Here is an 18,029-nt window from a genome sequence, read left to right on the forward strand (position 1 = left end):
CAAAATTTATGTGACACAGCAAAAGCAGTCCTGAGAGGGAAGTTCATAGCATTACAGGCATACCTTAAGAAGCTAGAAAAAGCTCAAATAAACAACTTGACCCTGCATCTAAAAGAACTAGAAAAAGAATAGCAAGTAAAGCCCAGAGGTAGTAGAAGGAAGGAAATAATAAAGATCAGAGCAGAAATAAATGATATAGAAGCTAAAGAAACAATACAGAGGATCAATGAAACCAGGAGCTGGTTCTTTGAAAAGGTAAACAAGATCGATGAACCTTTAACCAGACTCACCAAGAAAAAGAGAGGACTCAAATAAATAAAATTAGAAATGAGAGTGGAGAAATAACTGACACAACAGAAATACAAAATATTGTAAGAAAATACTATGAAGAACTGTACGCCAAAAAACTAGACAACCTAGATGAAGTGGACAAATTCCTTGAAACATATAATCTTCCCAATATTAATCAGGAAGAATCAGAAAACCTAAACAGACCAATTACAACAAATGAGATCGAAACAGTTATCAAAAAACTCCCAGCAAAGAAAAGTCCTGAGCCTGATGGCTTCACAAGTGAATTCTACCAAATATTCAAGGAAAAACTAACTCTTATTCTTCTCAAGCTATTTCAAAAAATTCAAGAGGAAGAAAGACTTCCAAGATCCTTCTATGAGGCGAGCATAATTCTGATTCCAAAACCAGGCAAAGACAACACAAAGAAAGAAAATTATAGGCCAATACCCCTGATGAATTTAGATGCTAAAATTCTCAACAAAATATTAGCAAACCAGATCCAGCAAAATATTTTAAAAATCATACATCATGATCAAGTGGGATTTATTCTGGGGAGGTAAGGCTGGTACAATATTCACAAATCAATCAATGTGATTCATCACATAAACAAAAGGAAGGAGAAAAACCACATGATAATTTCAATAAATGCAGAAAAAGTATTTGATAATATCCAGAACCCATTCATGATCAAAACTCTCAGCAAAGTGGGATAACAGGGAAGATACCTCAACATGATAAAGGCCATCTATGACAAACCCATAGCGAACATCATACTCAATGGGGAAAAATTAAAAGCAATCCCTTTAAGATCAGGAACAAGGAAGGGGTACCCCCTTTCACCACTCTTATTCAACATAATTCTAGAAGTCCTTGCCACAGCAATCAGAGAGAAGAAATAAAAGGCATCCAAATTGGGGCACATGCTGACTGCTTCCCCATTTCCAACTTCAGAAAAATACAAAAAAAAAGAAAGATATCCAAATTGGAAAAGAAGAAGTAAAACTGTCATTATTTGCAGATGATATAATATTGTATATAGAAAACCCTTAAGTTTCAGTCAAAAAACTACTGGACCTGATAAATGAATTCAACAAGGTAGCAGGATTTAAAATTAATACTCAGAAATCAGAGGCATTTTATACACCAACAATGAACTGTCAGAAAAAGAAATTAAGGAAACAATACCCTTCACTATTGCAACCAAAAAAATAAAATACCTAGGAGTAAATTTAACCAAGGAGACTAAAGACTTGTACTCGGAAAATTATAAAACATTGATAAAAGAAATCAAGGAAGATACAAACAAGTGGAAGCATAGACCATGTTCATGGTTAAGAAGAATAAACATCATTAAAATGTCTATATTACCCAAAGCAATCTATAAATTCAATGCAATACCAATTAAAATACCAATGATATACTTCAAAGATATAGAACACATATTCCAAAAATTTATATGGAACCAAAAAAGAACACAAATAGACTCAGCAATCTTGAAAAGGAAGAATAAAGTGGGAGGTATCACACTTTCTGATATCAAGTTATACTACAAGGCCATTGTGCTCAAAACAGCCTGGTACTGGCATAAGAACAGGCACACAAATCAATGGAACAGAACAGAGAACGCAGAAATAAACCCATACCTTTATGGACAACTCATATTTGACAAAGGAGGTAAGAGCATACAATGGAGTAAATACAGCCTCTTTAATAAATGGTGTTGGGAAAATTGGACATCTACCTGTAAAAAAATGAAACTAGACCACCAACTTACACCATTCACAAAAATAAACTCAAAATGGATAAAAGACTTTAATGTAAGCCGTGAAACCATAAGCATCTTAGAAGAAAACATGGGCAGTAAGCTCTCTGACATCTCTCGCTGCAATATATTTGCCGATTTATCTCCACGGGCAAATGAAATAAAAGTGAAATAAAAGACAGGATAAATAAATGGTACTATATCAAACTAAAAAGCTTATACACAGCTAAAGATAATAAGAACAGAATAAAAAGACAAACCACACAATGGGAGAACATATTCAACAATACGTCTGATAAGGGGTTAATTACCAAAATTCATAAAAAACTTGTAAAACTCAACACCAGGAAGATAAACAATCCAATAATAAAATGGGCAAAAGAAATGAATAGACACTTCTCCAAAGAGGACATACAGATGGCCAATAGGCATAAGAAAAAATGCTCATCACTAAGCATTATAGAAATGCAAATTAAAACCACAATGAGATATCACTTCACACCAGTCAGAATGACAGTCATCAACAAAACATCACAGAATAAGTGCTGGCGAGGATGTGGAGAAAAGGGAACCCTCCTGCACTGCTGGTAGGAATGCAGACTGGTGCAGCCTTTGTGGAAAATAGTATGTAGATTCCTCAAAAGATTAAAAATCGAACTGCCTTTTGACACAGCTATCCCACTTTTAGGAATATACCCCAAGAACACCATAGCACTGTTTCAAAAGGAGAAATGCATCCCAATGTTTATGGCAGCATTTTTCACAATAGTGAAGATCTGGAAACAGCCCAAGTGTCCGTCAGTGAACAAGTGGATTAAAAAGCTTTGGTACATATATACAATGGAATACTACTCAGCCATAAGAAATGATAACATCAGATCATTTACAACAACATGGATGGACATTGATAACATTATACTGAGTGAAATAAGTAAATCAGAAAAAATTAAGAACTATATGATTCCATACATAGGTGGGACATAAAAATTAGACTCAGAGACATGGACAAGATGCTGGTGGTTACTGGGGGGGGGGAGAGGGTGGGAGGGGAGGGAAAGAGCACAAAGAAAACCAGATAGAAGGTGATGGAAGACTATATGACTTTGGGTGATGGGTATGCAACATAATTAAATGTCAAAATAACCTGGAGATGTTGTCACCGAATATATGTACCCTAATGTATCAATGTCACCGCATTAAAATTAATAATAATAAAAAAGAAAAAATGCAGACCTCAAAGGTTCTTACAGATAATTATCCAAGGATTATGATATCACAACAGAAATGATTAACACACAAGAAAACAAGCAACCATAAACAAATGTTATCATAAATAACATCTGCAGAAGCAGCTGTACCTTAATAAAAATACTACATTTCAAAACTTCTGGAATGTAGCCAAAGGTCTTGAGGGAAATTTTGTGTGTCTGTGTGACAGGGACAGAGAGAGACAGAGAAAGGGACAGATAGGGACAGACAGACAGACAGGAATGAGAGAGATGAGAAGTATCAATTCTTATGCAGCACTATAGTTGTTCATTGATTGCTTTCTCTTATGTGCCTTGACCAGGGGGTTTATAGCAGAGCCTGTGACCCCTTTCTCAAGCCAGTAAACTTGGGCTGAAGCCGGTGAGCCTTGCTCAAACCAGACAAAATTCACACTCATGTCAGTGACCTTGGGGTTTTGAACCTGGGTCCTCTGCTTCCCAGTCTGATGCTCTATCCACTGTGCCACTGCCTGGTCAGGTGGAAATTTAAAGCTAAAATAATTATGTTAAGGGAAAAAAAGTGAAACTCAAAGTAACTGCATAAGCATTTATCTTGACACATTAGAAAAAAGAAGAGTAAAATAAACCCAGAAAATATAGAAGGAATAAAATAGTAAAGACAAAAGCAGAAAAATATGACATAAAAAACTAAAGCATAATAGGTTTACCAAAACCAAAAGTGGTTCTTTGAAAAAAAAAAAAAAGAATTTGACAAACTTTAGGCAACACTGGTTAAGGAAACAAAAGACACAGCACAGTATATTAGAAATGATAGGATGACATCAGAGTAATGGCGCTGTAGGGAGCGATACCAATAAATCTCCCCTAAAACTCAACAAGATCTTCAACCAGAACCAGAAACAGAAAAATCTATCCTTGGAGCCTCCAAATGTTCCGCAATACACCCGAAGATATGGCCGAGCGAAAAATTGGCTAAATATATAATCAAACCCCAAAGGAAATAGGGAGTAAGAAACATTCTGCCTTCCTCACTAACCTAAATAGGGCTGCTTTCACTGGGAACTGAGAGTATAGGAACTAAGGCGGGCAAAGGAGGTGAATAGATCCAGGCCGCAGCACAAACGGCCAAACCAGGCTGTGGCATGGAGATCCAAGCCAAGGAAAAACTGTGCTTGTGGCAACCCAGTCAATACAAGCTAGCACTCGCGCCAAACCCACACAAAGAAAGTCAAGTGGGGCAGCCATCCGCCCCAATCTCCTGGTTGGTGCGCGCAGATAGTGGGCGAGAGATTCCTCCTAGAGCCCCAGGAGTGGGCGCCCGTGTTATCCCACAGAGAGGCAGAGTCAGAGGCCTTTGTGTGGTCCAAAAGCAGAATCTCGGGGCCACCTCAGCGCCCTGAAAAAGCCAGCGCATGGGGAGGAAGTGAGAGCTAATTCCAACGCTGGAACTTTTCCGTGCGGGCGTGGGTCTCACTCGGAGTTAGAAACAGCTGGCCTGATATTCTGGTCAGCATGCACGGAGAGTGGGCAAGAGACTCCTCTGAGCGCCTCGGGAGTGGGCGCTCATGTTCCCGGACAGAGTAGCAGAGTCAGGGGCCTTTGTGTGGGCTGGAAGCAGAATCTCAGGCCGCCCCAGTGCCCTGAAAAAGCCACGCATGGGGAGGGAGCGAGAGCTAATTCCAACGCTGGGACTTTTCCGTGCGGGCGGGGGTCTTATTCAGAGTAAGAGATGGCCTGCTCCATATCCCGGTCTGCATGCGCAGATAGTGAGTGAGAGATTCCTCTGAGTGCCCCGGGAGTGGGCACCCGCCCGTGTTACGAACAGAGGGGCAGAGTCAGAGGTCTTTGTGTGGGCAGAAGCCCCGCCTGCTTCTGAGCCTTATCAGCCTCCGACTGATTGAGCCTTACCCAGAGCCCTATGCTGAGTGGGAATAGAGTGGGGATTTGCCAGCTCTTTGAACTTCTTACTATCCAGGCAGAGGCAGCAGCAACCCCATAGCTGGATTATTAGGCTACTAATTCAGGAAGGAAAGACTAGGAGAGAGGCTCCAGGAGCACGGACTCTCTCACTGTTGGAGCCTACAAATGCTAATGAGCCTCGACTGCAAATGAGACTGAAGCCCAATATATGACATCACCATAGAGACTTATCAACTGCAAACCTCTACCTGAGCATGCCACAGGGGCAGAACCCAGGGTACAGAGTCACCAACCAGGAAGAGGCAGAGAAAAGTAAAAGCAAGAAGATAACCTCTCAAAATCAAGAATAATCCACAGACTTTATAACCTATCCCATTTTATTATATTTGTTCATTTGTTTCTCTTATCTTCATGTCTTGATTATTTTTTTTCTCTTCCAATTTGGTTGTTTAATTCTCTGCCAGTCTTACTCTCTCCTCTCCTTAAACTACACTACCCATAAGTGTTACATCTCCCATTATCTTTTCTTTCTTCTTCCTTTCTCTCTATGAGGATTGCACTCCAAAACCCTTAACTCTCTCTCTCTCTCTCTCCTTTTTTTATTTTTTCTTCTTTTAGTGGTTCCCTCCTCTTTTTTTTCTTTTCTCTCTTTCTTTTCTCCCTCTATATTAGTTTCTTCCTTTGTCCTTTACACCTCCTCTCATTCAATCCTCAATAATGAACAAATTATCTTATCTGGGACTCAAACTTATGTTTGTGGCATTTTGGGGGATTTTACTTTGTTTTTTTAACTCATTAGCAGTGCACCCAACCCTGGCTCATCATTTTATCTAGTTCTTGTTCCACTAAATATAGTAGTAATTTTTTAATTTTCTTCCTCATTTTCCTGATTCCCTCTTATTCCTCTCATCATATCTCTTAGTCAACTAACACCTAAAAGCAAATTGTTTTATTCTTGACCCAAATTTTTTCCTTGTTTGCATTTTGTGGGTCCATACCCCCTTCTTCTGCCCCTTTATTACTTCTCCCCAGCTCAGGCCCTCCATTATAGGCATTGTTTGTTCTATTTAGCACAATATAATTCAAAGTTCACCACAAGATTTTCTCAAGAAGAAAGGGAGAGGAGAGGAGAGGAAAAAAGGAGGGGGGGAATAATTTTTTTTTAATTTTTAATTTTTTAAAAAAATTCTTTTCTATTTATTATTTTTATATTATTAACTTTTTATTCTTTATTAAATCTCATTAATACTATCAACGAAACCACCCTCAGATGCCATTAAGGAAGAGAAAATTGAATATCATGGATACAAAAGAAAGAGAGGTAACACAGATAGATGAGGAAAACCTATGGAGAAAAAATTTAATATATTGGAAAACTTGGAGCTCAATGACAGAGAATTTAAAATAGAAATCCTAAAAATACTCAGAGATATAAAAGAAAACACAGAAAGGCAATTTAGGGAGCTCAGAAAAACAACTCAATGAAAACAAAGAATATATTACCAAGGAAATTGAAACTATAAAAACAAATCAAACAGAGATGAAAAACTCAATTCATGAGCTGAAAAACAAAGTAACAAGCTTAGCTAATAGAACAGGCCAGATAGAAGGTAGGATTAGTGAAATAGAAGACAAGCAACTTGAGGCACAACAGAGAGAAGAAGAAAGAGACTCAAAAATTAAAAAAAAAAAAATGAGATAGCCCTACAGGAATTATCGGAGTCCATTAAAAAGAATAACATTAGAATAATAGGTATATCAGAGGGAGAAGAGAGAGAAAATGGAATGGAGAACATATTCAAGCAAATAATAGATGATAACTTCCCAAGCCTGTGGAAAGAATTAAAGCCTCAAATTCAAGAAGCAAACAGAACTCCGAGTTTCCTTAACCCCAACAAACCTACTCCAAGGCAGGCACATCATAATGAAATTGGCACAAACCAACAACAAAGAAAATATTCTCAAGGCAGCCAGGGAAAAGAAGAATACAACATATAAAGCAGCAGTTCTCACCCTGTGGGTTGCGACCCTGGCGCGATTGCCTAAAGCCATCGGAAAATATATATAATGCATATCAAGTATTTACATTCCGAATCATAACTGTAGCAAAATTACAGTTATGAAGTAGCCACCAAAATTAGTTTTTGGTTTGGGGTCACCGCAACATGAGGAACTGTATTGCGGGGTCACGGCATTAGAAAGGTTGAGAACCACTGATATAAAGGAAGGCCCATTAGATTATCATCAGATTTCTCAACAGAAACTCTGCAAGCTAGAAGAGAGTGGACCCCAATATTTAAAGTCCTGAAAGAGAGGAACTTTCAGCCACGAATACTATACCCATCAAAGCTATCCTTCAAATATGAAGGAGAAATAAAAACATTCACAGATACAGAAAAGATGAGGGAATTTATCATCAGAAAACCCCCACTCCAGGAATTACTAAAGGGGCTTTTCCAATCAGATACAAAGAACAAAAAAAAACAAAAACAAAAACAAAAAAACAAAACCACAAGTAAAAGCTCCAAGAAGAACACAATAAAACCAAATTTAAACTGTGACAACAAAAAAAGGGGGAGGGAGAAGATGGAGATTAACAGTAGCAAAGGACAATGGAGTGCAAAAGTACTCACAAGACAGTGCACTACAATGAACAGGGTAGGAACCCTTTTCATTATTTAATGGTAACTACCATTGAAAAAACCACCACAGAAGCACATGACTTAAAAAAGGTAGCAACAGAGAAGAGACGTATGGAATACAACCAAATAAAAACAAAAGATAGAAAAATGAAAGAGAAGGATCAAACAAGACACAAAACTTACAGAAAACAATCTATAAAATGGCAATAGGGAACTCACAAGTGTCAATAATTACACTAAATGTAAACGGATTAAACTCACCAATAAAAAGGCACAGAGAGAGGGAAAAAAGGCACAGAGTAGCAGAATGGATTAAAAAAGAAAATCCAACTGTATGCTGCCTACAAGAAACTCATCTAAGTAACAAGGATAAAAACAAATTCAAAATGAAAGGCTGGAAAGCAATACTCCAAGCAAATAACATCCAAAAAAAAGCAGGTGTAGCAATACTCATATCTGACAATGCTGACTACAAGACAGGAAAAGTACTCAGAGACAAAAATGGCCATTTCATAATGGCTAAGGGGACACTGAATCAAGAAGACATAACAATTCTTAATATATATGCACCAAACCAAGGAGCACCAAAATATATAAGACAGCTACTTATTGATCTTAAAACAAAAACTGACAAAAATACAATCATACTTGGAGACCTCAATACACCGCTGACGGCTCTAGATCGGTCATCCAAACAGAGAATCAACAAAGACATAGTGGCCTTAAACAAAACACTAGAGCACCTGGATATGATAGACATTTACAGGACATTTCAGCCCAAAGTGACTGAGTATACATTTTTCTCCAGTGTACATGGATCATTCTCAAGAATTGACCATATGTTGGGCCACAAAAACAACATCAGCAAATTCAGAAAAATCGAAGTTGTACCAAGCAGATTTTCTGATCATAAAGCCTTGAAACTAGAATTCAACTGCAAAAAAGAGGAAAAAAATCCCACAAAAATGTGGAAACTAAACAACATACTTTTAAAAAATGAATGGATCAAAGAAGAAATAAGTGCAGAGATCAAAAGATATATACAGACTAATGAAAATGACAATACGACATATCAGAATATGGGATTCAGCAAAAGCAGTGATAAGAGGGAAGTTCATATCACTTCAGGCATATATGAACAAACAAGAGAGAGCCCAAGTGAACCACTTAACTTCACACCTTAAGGAACTGGAAAAAGAAGAACAAAGACAACCCAAAACCAAAATATATAAGACAGCTACGTATTGACCTTAAAACAAAAACTGACAAAAATACAATCATACTTGGAGACCTCAATACACCGCTGACGGCTCTAGATCAGTCATCCAAACAGAGAATCAATAAAGACATAGTGGCCTTAAACAAAACACTAGAGCACCTGGATATGATAGACATCTACAGGACATTTCATCCCAAAGTGACTGGTTATACATTTTTCTCCAGTGTACATGGATCATTCTCCAGAATTGACCATATGTTGGGCCACAAAAACATCAGCAAATTCAGAAAAATCGAAGTTGTAACAAGCATATTTTCTGATCATAAAGCCTTGAAGCTAGAATTCAACTGCAAAAAAGAGGAAAAAAATCCCACAAAAATGTGGAAACTAAACAACATACTTTAAAAAAATGAATGGGTCAAAGAAGAAATAAGTGCAGAGATCAAAAGATATATACAGACAAATGAAAATGATAATATGACATATCAGAATCTATGGGATGTAGCAAAAGCAGTGATAAGAGGGAAGTTCATATCACTTCTAGCCTATATGAACAAACAAGAGAGAGCCCAAGTGAACCACTTAACTTCACACCTTAAGGAACTGGAAAAAGAAGAACAAAGACAACCCAAAACCAGCCGAAGAAAGGAGATAATAAAAATCAGAGCAGAAATAACTGAAATAGAGAACAGAAAAACTATAGAAAAAATTAATAGAACAAGGAGCTGGTTCTTTGAAAAGATCAACAAAATTGACAAACCCTTGGCAAGACTTGCCAAGGAAAAAAGAGAAAGAACTCATATAAATTCAACAACCTAGAAGTGGATAAATTTCTAGAACAATACATCCTTCCTAGACTGAGTCAAGAAGAAGCAGAAAGCCTAAATAGACCTATTAGTAGAGAAGAAATAGAAAAAAACATTAAAAACCACCCCAAAAATAAAAGTCCAGGCCCAGATGGCTATACTAGCGAATTTTATCAAACATTCAAAGTAGACTCGGTTCCTATTCCACTGAAAGTCTTCCAAAAAATCGAAGAAGCAATACTTCCAAACACATTTTATGAGGCCAACATAACCCTCATACCAAAACCAGGCAAGGATGGCACAAAAAAAGAAAACTACAGACCAATATCTCTAATGAATACAGATGCTAAAATACTAAACAAAATACTAGCAAATTGAATACAACAACATATTAAAAAAATAATACATCATGATCAAGTGGGATTCATCCCAGAATCTCAAGGATGGTTCAACATACATAAAACGGTTAACGTAATACACCATAACAACAAAACAAAGAACAAAAACCACATGATCTTATCAATAGATGCGGAAAAGGCATTCGATAAAATACAACACAATTTTATGTTTAAGACTCTCAACAAAATGGGTATAGAAGGAAAATATCTCAACATGATAAAGGCCATATATGATAAACCATCAGCTAACATCATATTAAATGGCACTAAACTGAAGGTTCCCCCTTAAATCAGGAACAAGACAGAGTTGTCCACTCTTATTTAATGTGGTACTAGAGGTCCTAGCCAGAGCAATCAGACAAGACAAAGAAATAAAAGGCATCCATATTGGAAAAGAAAAAGTAAAGGTATCACTTTTTGCAGATGATATGATCCTATACATCGAAAACCCCAAAGAATCCACAAAAAGATTACTAGAAACAATAAGCCAATACAGTAAGGTCGCAGGATACAAAATTAACATACAAAATTCCATAGCCTTTCTATATGCCCACAATGAAACATTTGAAAATGAGCTCAAAAAAATAATCCCCTTCACGATTGCAACAAAAAAAATAAAATACCTAGGAATAAACTTAACAAAGAATGTAAAGGATTTATATAATGAAAACTACAAACCATTGTTTAGGGAAATCGAAAAAGATATAATGAGATGGAAGAATATTCCTTGTTCTTGGTTAGGAAGAATAAATATAATCAAGATGGCTATATTACCCAAAGCAGTATACAAATTTAATGCAATTCCCATCAAAATTCCAATGACATTTTTTAAAGAAATAGAGCAAAAAATCATCAGATTTATATGGAACTATAAAAAACCCCGAATAGCCAAAGCAATCCTAAAGAAAAAGAATGAAGCTGGGGGCATTACAATACCTGACTTCAAACTATATTATAGGGCCACGACAATCAAAACAGCATGGTATTGGCAGAAAAATAGACACTCAGACCAATGGAATAGAATAGAAAGTCCAGAAATAAAATCACATATATATGGTCAAATAATTTTTGATAAAGGGACCAACAACACACAATGGAGAAAAGAAAGCCTCTTCAACAAATGGTGCTGGGAAAACTGGAAAGCCACATGCAAAAGAATGAAACTCGACTACAGTTTGTCCCCTTGTACTAAAATTAATTCAAAATGGATCAATGACCTAAATATAAGACCTAAAACAATAAAGTACATAGAATAAGACACAGATTCTAACTCATGGACCTTGGTTTTAAAGAGCATTTTATGAATTTGACTCCAAAGGCAAGGGAAGTGAAGGCAAAAATAAATGAATGGGACTACATCAGACTAAGAAGTTTTTGCTCAGCAAGAGAAACTGACAACAAAATAAACTGACAGCCAACTAAATGGGAAATGATATTTTCAAACAACAGCTCAGATAAGGGCCTAATATCCAAAATATACAAAGAACTCATAAAACTCAATAACAAACAAACAAACAATCCAATAAAAAATGGGAAGAGGACATGAACAGACACCTCTCCCAGGAAGAAATACAAATGGCCAATAGATATATGAAAAGAAGTTCATCTTCTTTAGTTATTAGAGAAATGCTAATCAAAACTGCAATGAGATACCACCTCACACCTGTTAGATTAGCTATTATTAACAAGACAGGTAATAGCAAATGTTGGAGAGGTTGTGGAGAAAAAGGAACCCTCATTCACTGTTGATGGGAATGTAAAGTAGTACAACCATTATGGAAGAAAGTATGGTGGTTCCTCAAAAAACTGAAAATAGAACTACCTTATGACCCAGCAATCCCTCTCCTGGGTATATACCCCAAAAACTCAGAAATATTGATATGTAAAGACACATGCAGCCCCATGTTCATTGCAGCTTTGTTCACAGTGGCCAAGACATGGAAACAACCAAAAAGCCCTTCAATAGATGACTGGATAAAGAAGATGTGGCACATATACACTATGGAATACTACTCAGCCATAAGAAATGATGACATCGAATCATTTACAGCAAAATGGTGGGATCTTGATAACATTATATGAAGTGAAATAAGTAAATCAGAAAAATCCAGGAACTGCATTATTCCATACGTAGGTGGGATATAAAAGCGAGACTAAGAGATATTGATAAAAGTGTGGTGGTTACGGGGGGTGGGGGGAGAGGGAGAGGGAAAGGGGGAGGGGAAGGGGCACAAAGAAAACTAGATAGAAGGTGACAGGACAATCTGACTTTGGGTGATTGGTAAGCAACATAATTGATTGTCAAGATAACCTGGACATGTTTTCTTTGAACATATGTACCCTGATTTATTGATGTCACCCTAGTAAAATTAATAAAAATAAAAAAAAAGAATTTCAGCTTTGCAAGTTGAAAAGAGTACTGAAGATTGGTTGCACAACAATGTGAATACACTTAACACTATTAAATTGTACACTTAAAATGAAAAAAAAAAGAAATGATAGATCATAACTAGAAAAGCAACAATGATCAAAATGATAATGAAAAATAAATAACTTTAATGTCAACACATTTGAAAAATCAGGTGAAATGAACAAAATACTTCAAAAAATTCACCAAGCGACTCAAATTTGGTCAAAAAAATAAAAATTAGAACAGCTATCAGTAGTTCAAAATTCTCTTTCAAAGTATCAGCAAGACCAGATGATTTTACAGGAGAATTCAATGAAATATTTAAAAAACAGATAACTCCAAACCTAAATCTCTAATTAATAGAATAAAAGAGAAGGCATTTCAATTTAGTTGATGCATCTAATTTCCTTTTTTATCAAAAGAAAGAGTAAAATAAGAGAGGAAAAACAGCACAATTTTAATGCAGGAGCAAAAAACTTTCTAAAGATGGTAAATTGAATTCAGTAATGCATTAAAAAGGTGCTCTATTATCACTGAGTTGCATATATTCTTAGAATACAAGTTGACTTAACATTAGAAACTTTATTAATGTATCACATTAACATATAAATAGAGAAAAAATATAAATTAACTTAAATAGACACAAAATGAGCAGTTGATAACATTTAATAATTATTTTTAATACAAATTCTGAGTGGATGAAGTATAAAAAAGAATTTCTTCAACCTAACAAGAGTATGTATCAAAATCAATGGTAAACCATTATTATTGTTCTTAATATAACTACATATTTCTATTCATCATTGGACTAAATATCATACTGCAATATGACTAAAAAAAGAAAAAGGAAAGCCATAAGAATTGGAAAAAAGTACATTGTTATTATTCAGAGATAAGATTGTGTGCAAAATGGAAAACCCAAAGAAGTCTACTCAAATATTTACATTTAATTATAAAGTTTAGCAAAGTTACCATTTACAAGATCAATCACCAAAACTTAGTGGCATTTTTGTATACCAGCAACAAACAGCTAGAAAAATGAAAATTTAAGAATATACTATTTATAACAAATAAAAATGTAAAAGTATCCAGGAAACAATGATAACAGAAAGTATGTTTAAAAAGATGTTTTTGGGCCCTGGCCGGTTGGCTCAGCGGTAGAGCGTCGGCCTGGCGTGTGGGGGACCCGGGTTCGATTCCCGGCCAGGGCACATGGGGGAGGCGCCCATCTGCTTCTCCACCCCTCCCCCTCTCCTTCCTCTCTGTCTCTCTCTTCCCCTCCCGCAGCCAAGGCTCCATTGGAGCAAAGATGGCCCGGGCGCTGGCGATGGCTCCTTGGCCTCTGCCCCAGGCGCTGGAGTGGCTCTTGTCGCGGCAGAGCGACCCCCGGAGGGGCAGAGCATCGCCCCCTGGTGGGCAGAGCGTCGCCCCCTGGTGGGCGTGCCGGGTGGATCCTGGTCTGGCGCATGCGCGAGTCTGTCTGACTATCTCTCCCCGTTTCCAGCTTCAGAAAAATACAAAAAAAAAAAACCAAAAAACCCCAAAAACAAACCATGTTTTTGTTTTGGTCATTTGTGGTTCATTCTTTAAAACAAATAAAACAGAAACTTAAGCTGTAATTGAAGTGGGGTTTCAGAAGGGTGTGGAGGTTAATGGAAACTTCCTAAATAGACTGTCAATCATTTCTTTTTTTTTTTTTTTAACCCCAACTGTATCCCACATCTCGAATTACTAAGATCATGAATTCTTGAATCTTTGTAGATTCTGAAACGCAAGTTAGTGTGCTTCTAGGCTTTTCCAGTGATGGTTTACTATTCAACTTTCTTGGCTCTGCTAAATCAGTTACCAGATCCAGCTACCATCCAGATTCCACTCTCTTCTCCTTTCTTGTTCTCTCTGTCTTGGAGGGTTCATACTTCTCCCTCCCCCACTTCTCCATCTCACACCCTACCCCCAAATCCCTTTACTACTATGTATTTGAGAGAGGTTCTGCAAGGATACAGAGGTGAGTGCATGCATTCAGTTCACCATTCTTTAACAGATGCCCACTTTAACGTTCTCTGAGCATATATCCCTGTGGGAAACAGGTATTCACTTGGAAATCAAATAAGCAGGGTATTTACCTGGTGATTGAGGAAAAACCTGTTTTGTTTTGTTTGCAGCAGGGCAGATTGTTCCTAGGAGCTCTAACTAGTGGAAGCAATCACATTCATTGACTTGGCCAATATGCCAAATTTATTTAAACAAGGTTGAGGGTATTATTCGTGACTGAGTCAAGGTCAAGCCTAACAAATGGGTTACAGAGAAGAACCAAAATGTTGCTCATTGGGGCCTGTGGAAATGTGGCCTTCCTCTCATAGGGTGAGAAAATCCAAGGCGCTCTGCCAACTGCCTCAAACAGTGAAGTAGGTACATCAAATGTGCAAGGCATGTAAATAAGGCCTGCAAATGAAGCAGTGGTTTGTGCCTTCCCTTCTTCCTGAGATTGAAGAGAAGGTACAGTGCAACGGCCGCCTTTAAATTGCACCCTTTGCGACTGATGTTTAATATACACTGTTTGCCACTGCCATTCTTTTTCAGGTTTCTCGTCTTAAATATATACTTCAAGGTGATTGCTCACAGTTGACAAAGTTTTAGAAATGCTTTTTAATGATGATTTCCAAAGATAACAGTTATAAGAACTTTACTAATTTAGGCTTTGGATCCTTATCTATAGCTGAACAAAATTACACTCTAATTTCCTTATAACTTGTAATTCAGCACAGAATCAGATCTTTCCTTTCATCTTCAGATCCTCTGCCTTAGGTTCCAAATCTCTTGAGATCAATATAATTCTCTATGATTTTCTTTCCTTTAACTCCTTCCTTCTCAGGATCTCAAATCACGGCCCTTTTTCTCAGAACTTGTCAGTGAGAGTCCCATAACATACCTTGGGCAGCATTTTAAATGTTAAATAATTGATCTAATGACCGCTGATCTAGCAGGTTAAATTTTTGTTTCTGCATATATCACAAGGTGCCCCTGTGCCCTTGGAAAATACCTCCACCCCAGTTTTTTTCCCCTATTAGGAATAAAAATAATAGTATTTATAATCTGCATCTTTATCTTTGTAAATAAAGGCGTATAAGAGAACAGATAAAGATAGCAGTGAATATTGCTCCTAGTTCTTGATACTGAGTACTGAGATATTATGAAAGGAAAAGAATAAAATAAATGAGAGGGAGGGAAAAGAACAATGTGAACTATATGAAATAATATAAAATGACTCTTCTAGAGGAAAATTTAGACAGATGTTTTCAAGAAGCTTCTGTCCAAGTAACTGATGTAGGAAATTCACCGTGCTGCATATAACAGGCTTAACAGAAAGACTGACAAAACAGTAAATAAAACTAAAGGGCAGACGTTATTATCACAGTTGGCAAAATGCGAAATGAAAGGTGTATTTCACAGAAATAATTATTTTATACATGCTTAATAAAACACATTTTTAGTGTTCAGAAAAGAAAAAATGCATGCTGCTGTATTTATACTTTTAAAAATCATCTGCTTGCAGTTTTTAAATTGAACTTGCACTTTTTTAAAACATCATATTCTCCTTGAAGCCTTTTCCAACTTCCAAAACAAAATTAATCACTTTCGCCTAAAGGTTTCAAAGGCCTTTGAACTTATTTTCTTGTAGCACTTACACTTAACATTTTTGGTGCTGTTCCCCCACCCCCACCCAAGGATTTGAAGTCTTCTAAGAAAAATATCATGACTTATCTTTTTCACCTCAATGCCAAGATATATAATATGAATAAAATAATATTTTCTTTTTTTATTTTTTGTCATTAATTATTAACTTTGTAAGGTGGACATTAAACTTGTGTATTTTACTTATGTCTATCCACCCTCATTTAAAAGTATATTTATCATTTCTTTTATTTAATTAAGATATAATCTCTTTCTAAAATTCTAATATATTTCATCAAGAGCCATACAATAAAATGGCAATGGTATCTATTTTTATTTGGTGATCTTCCTCATAAACAGAGAATTCTTTATTAGTGACTAGTATTACAAAGCTAAATATCCCAGTATAATAATTTTAAAAAGTCACTTGTCCTTACTACAAATTGCCTCACATAGGATTAGTCAATGACAATGGCCTGTTTCCTTGACCAGCTTTCTAAATTTGAGGTGTATCTAGTTAGAAAGCATTAAAAAAAATTATGTATACCAAATTTTCAAGACACAATTACTCTTTACACTTCCCAAATTTGTCTAAAATCATCTAAATGGGAGGAGTAAGAACAGTGGTGAGTTGTTTTTTTAATTGCATTTTATTCAAAGAGGAAGAAAGTAAATGACATGTAATTCCATTAACAAAGTGTTAGGCTATAAACCCCAAGGTTTCTTGTCTTGTTCTGGTTTCAGCACCTCTGTTATTAACCACATGCTTTTGAACATGACATTTTAATCTCTCTTAGACAAAAAAAAATAAAGATGTAGGACTAGATGATGGCCAACATTCTTTTCGATACTTCTGCAGTTCTGCCATCTCCTAACAAAAACTTTTTTCGATTTTTGTAACCAAATCACTTAGAATGGAGTTCAATCTTTACCCACCCCACATAGAAATCCAGTCTAAACCAAGTAGTATTATAGGGAAGCTCTAGGATCCATGCATACATAATCATACTCCATTGCTCACAGGGTTGGAAACATATTTACATCTGATGATATAAAGCAGCCTTGAGCTGGTGATAGGTTATCATTAAAAGGATTACGGCTTGCTTTGACATGGGCTGACATCCAAAAATTAGATTTAATATTAACAGTTGGAATGCTGTAGAAAATAAAAAGTAAGGGAGAAACAAATAGAGTTAAATTAGGGCTAATGGGTGTTAAAGGCATGTTGGAATTATTTTCAGCTCAGTTTAGAAATGTTTCATTTAATGACTAAAAAAGTAAAGTTGGCATAAATTCTCATCTATGATTACAAAATAAAGAAGAAATGCCTTAGGTGGAAAATGTCATCTTTCAAGGTAAGACTTGTGCAACTGGAAACTTTTTTTAAAAGAGAGAAATGACTAATGCTGGAGCTTTTAGCACTTTTCAGCTTCACAGCACTTGAAAAACATGCTAATACTTAAAAATAAAAAAGAACTGTTAAGTCTCAGGAGGCAGATTTATTTTTCTCTCAGCATATTTACTGAAAATTAACTTACAGTCTGAGTAGCACAGGTTAAAGTTGATTAAAAAGCTTTTTGATGGCTGACAGGGGGTATATAGCTCAAGGTATATTTGGTGAGCTGCAGGGAACTAATAAGAATCAGGATAGAAGTGCCCACAACTTCTTTTCTACCT

The 18,029-nt window shown here is 36.3% G+C and overlaps 1 pseudogene; it reads left to right on the top strand.

The window, feature by feature from the left end:
- The window catches only part of LOC136388436 (partitioning defective 3 homolog pseudogene), a 48,551-nt pseudogene that overhangs the window by 2,074 nt on the left and 28,448 nt on the right, over window positions 1-18,029 (top strand).

Source organism: Saccopteryx leptura, chromosome 1, assembly GCF_036850995.1.
Source record: "Saccopteryx leptura isolate mSacLep1 chromosome 1, mSacLep1_pri_phased_curated, whole genome shotgun sequence".
Classification (NCBI taxonomy): Eukaryota; Metazoa; Chordata; class Mammalia; order Chiroptera; family Emballonuridae; genus Saccopteryx; species Saccopteryx leptura.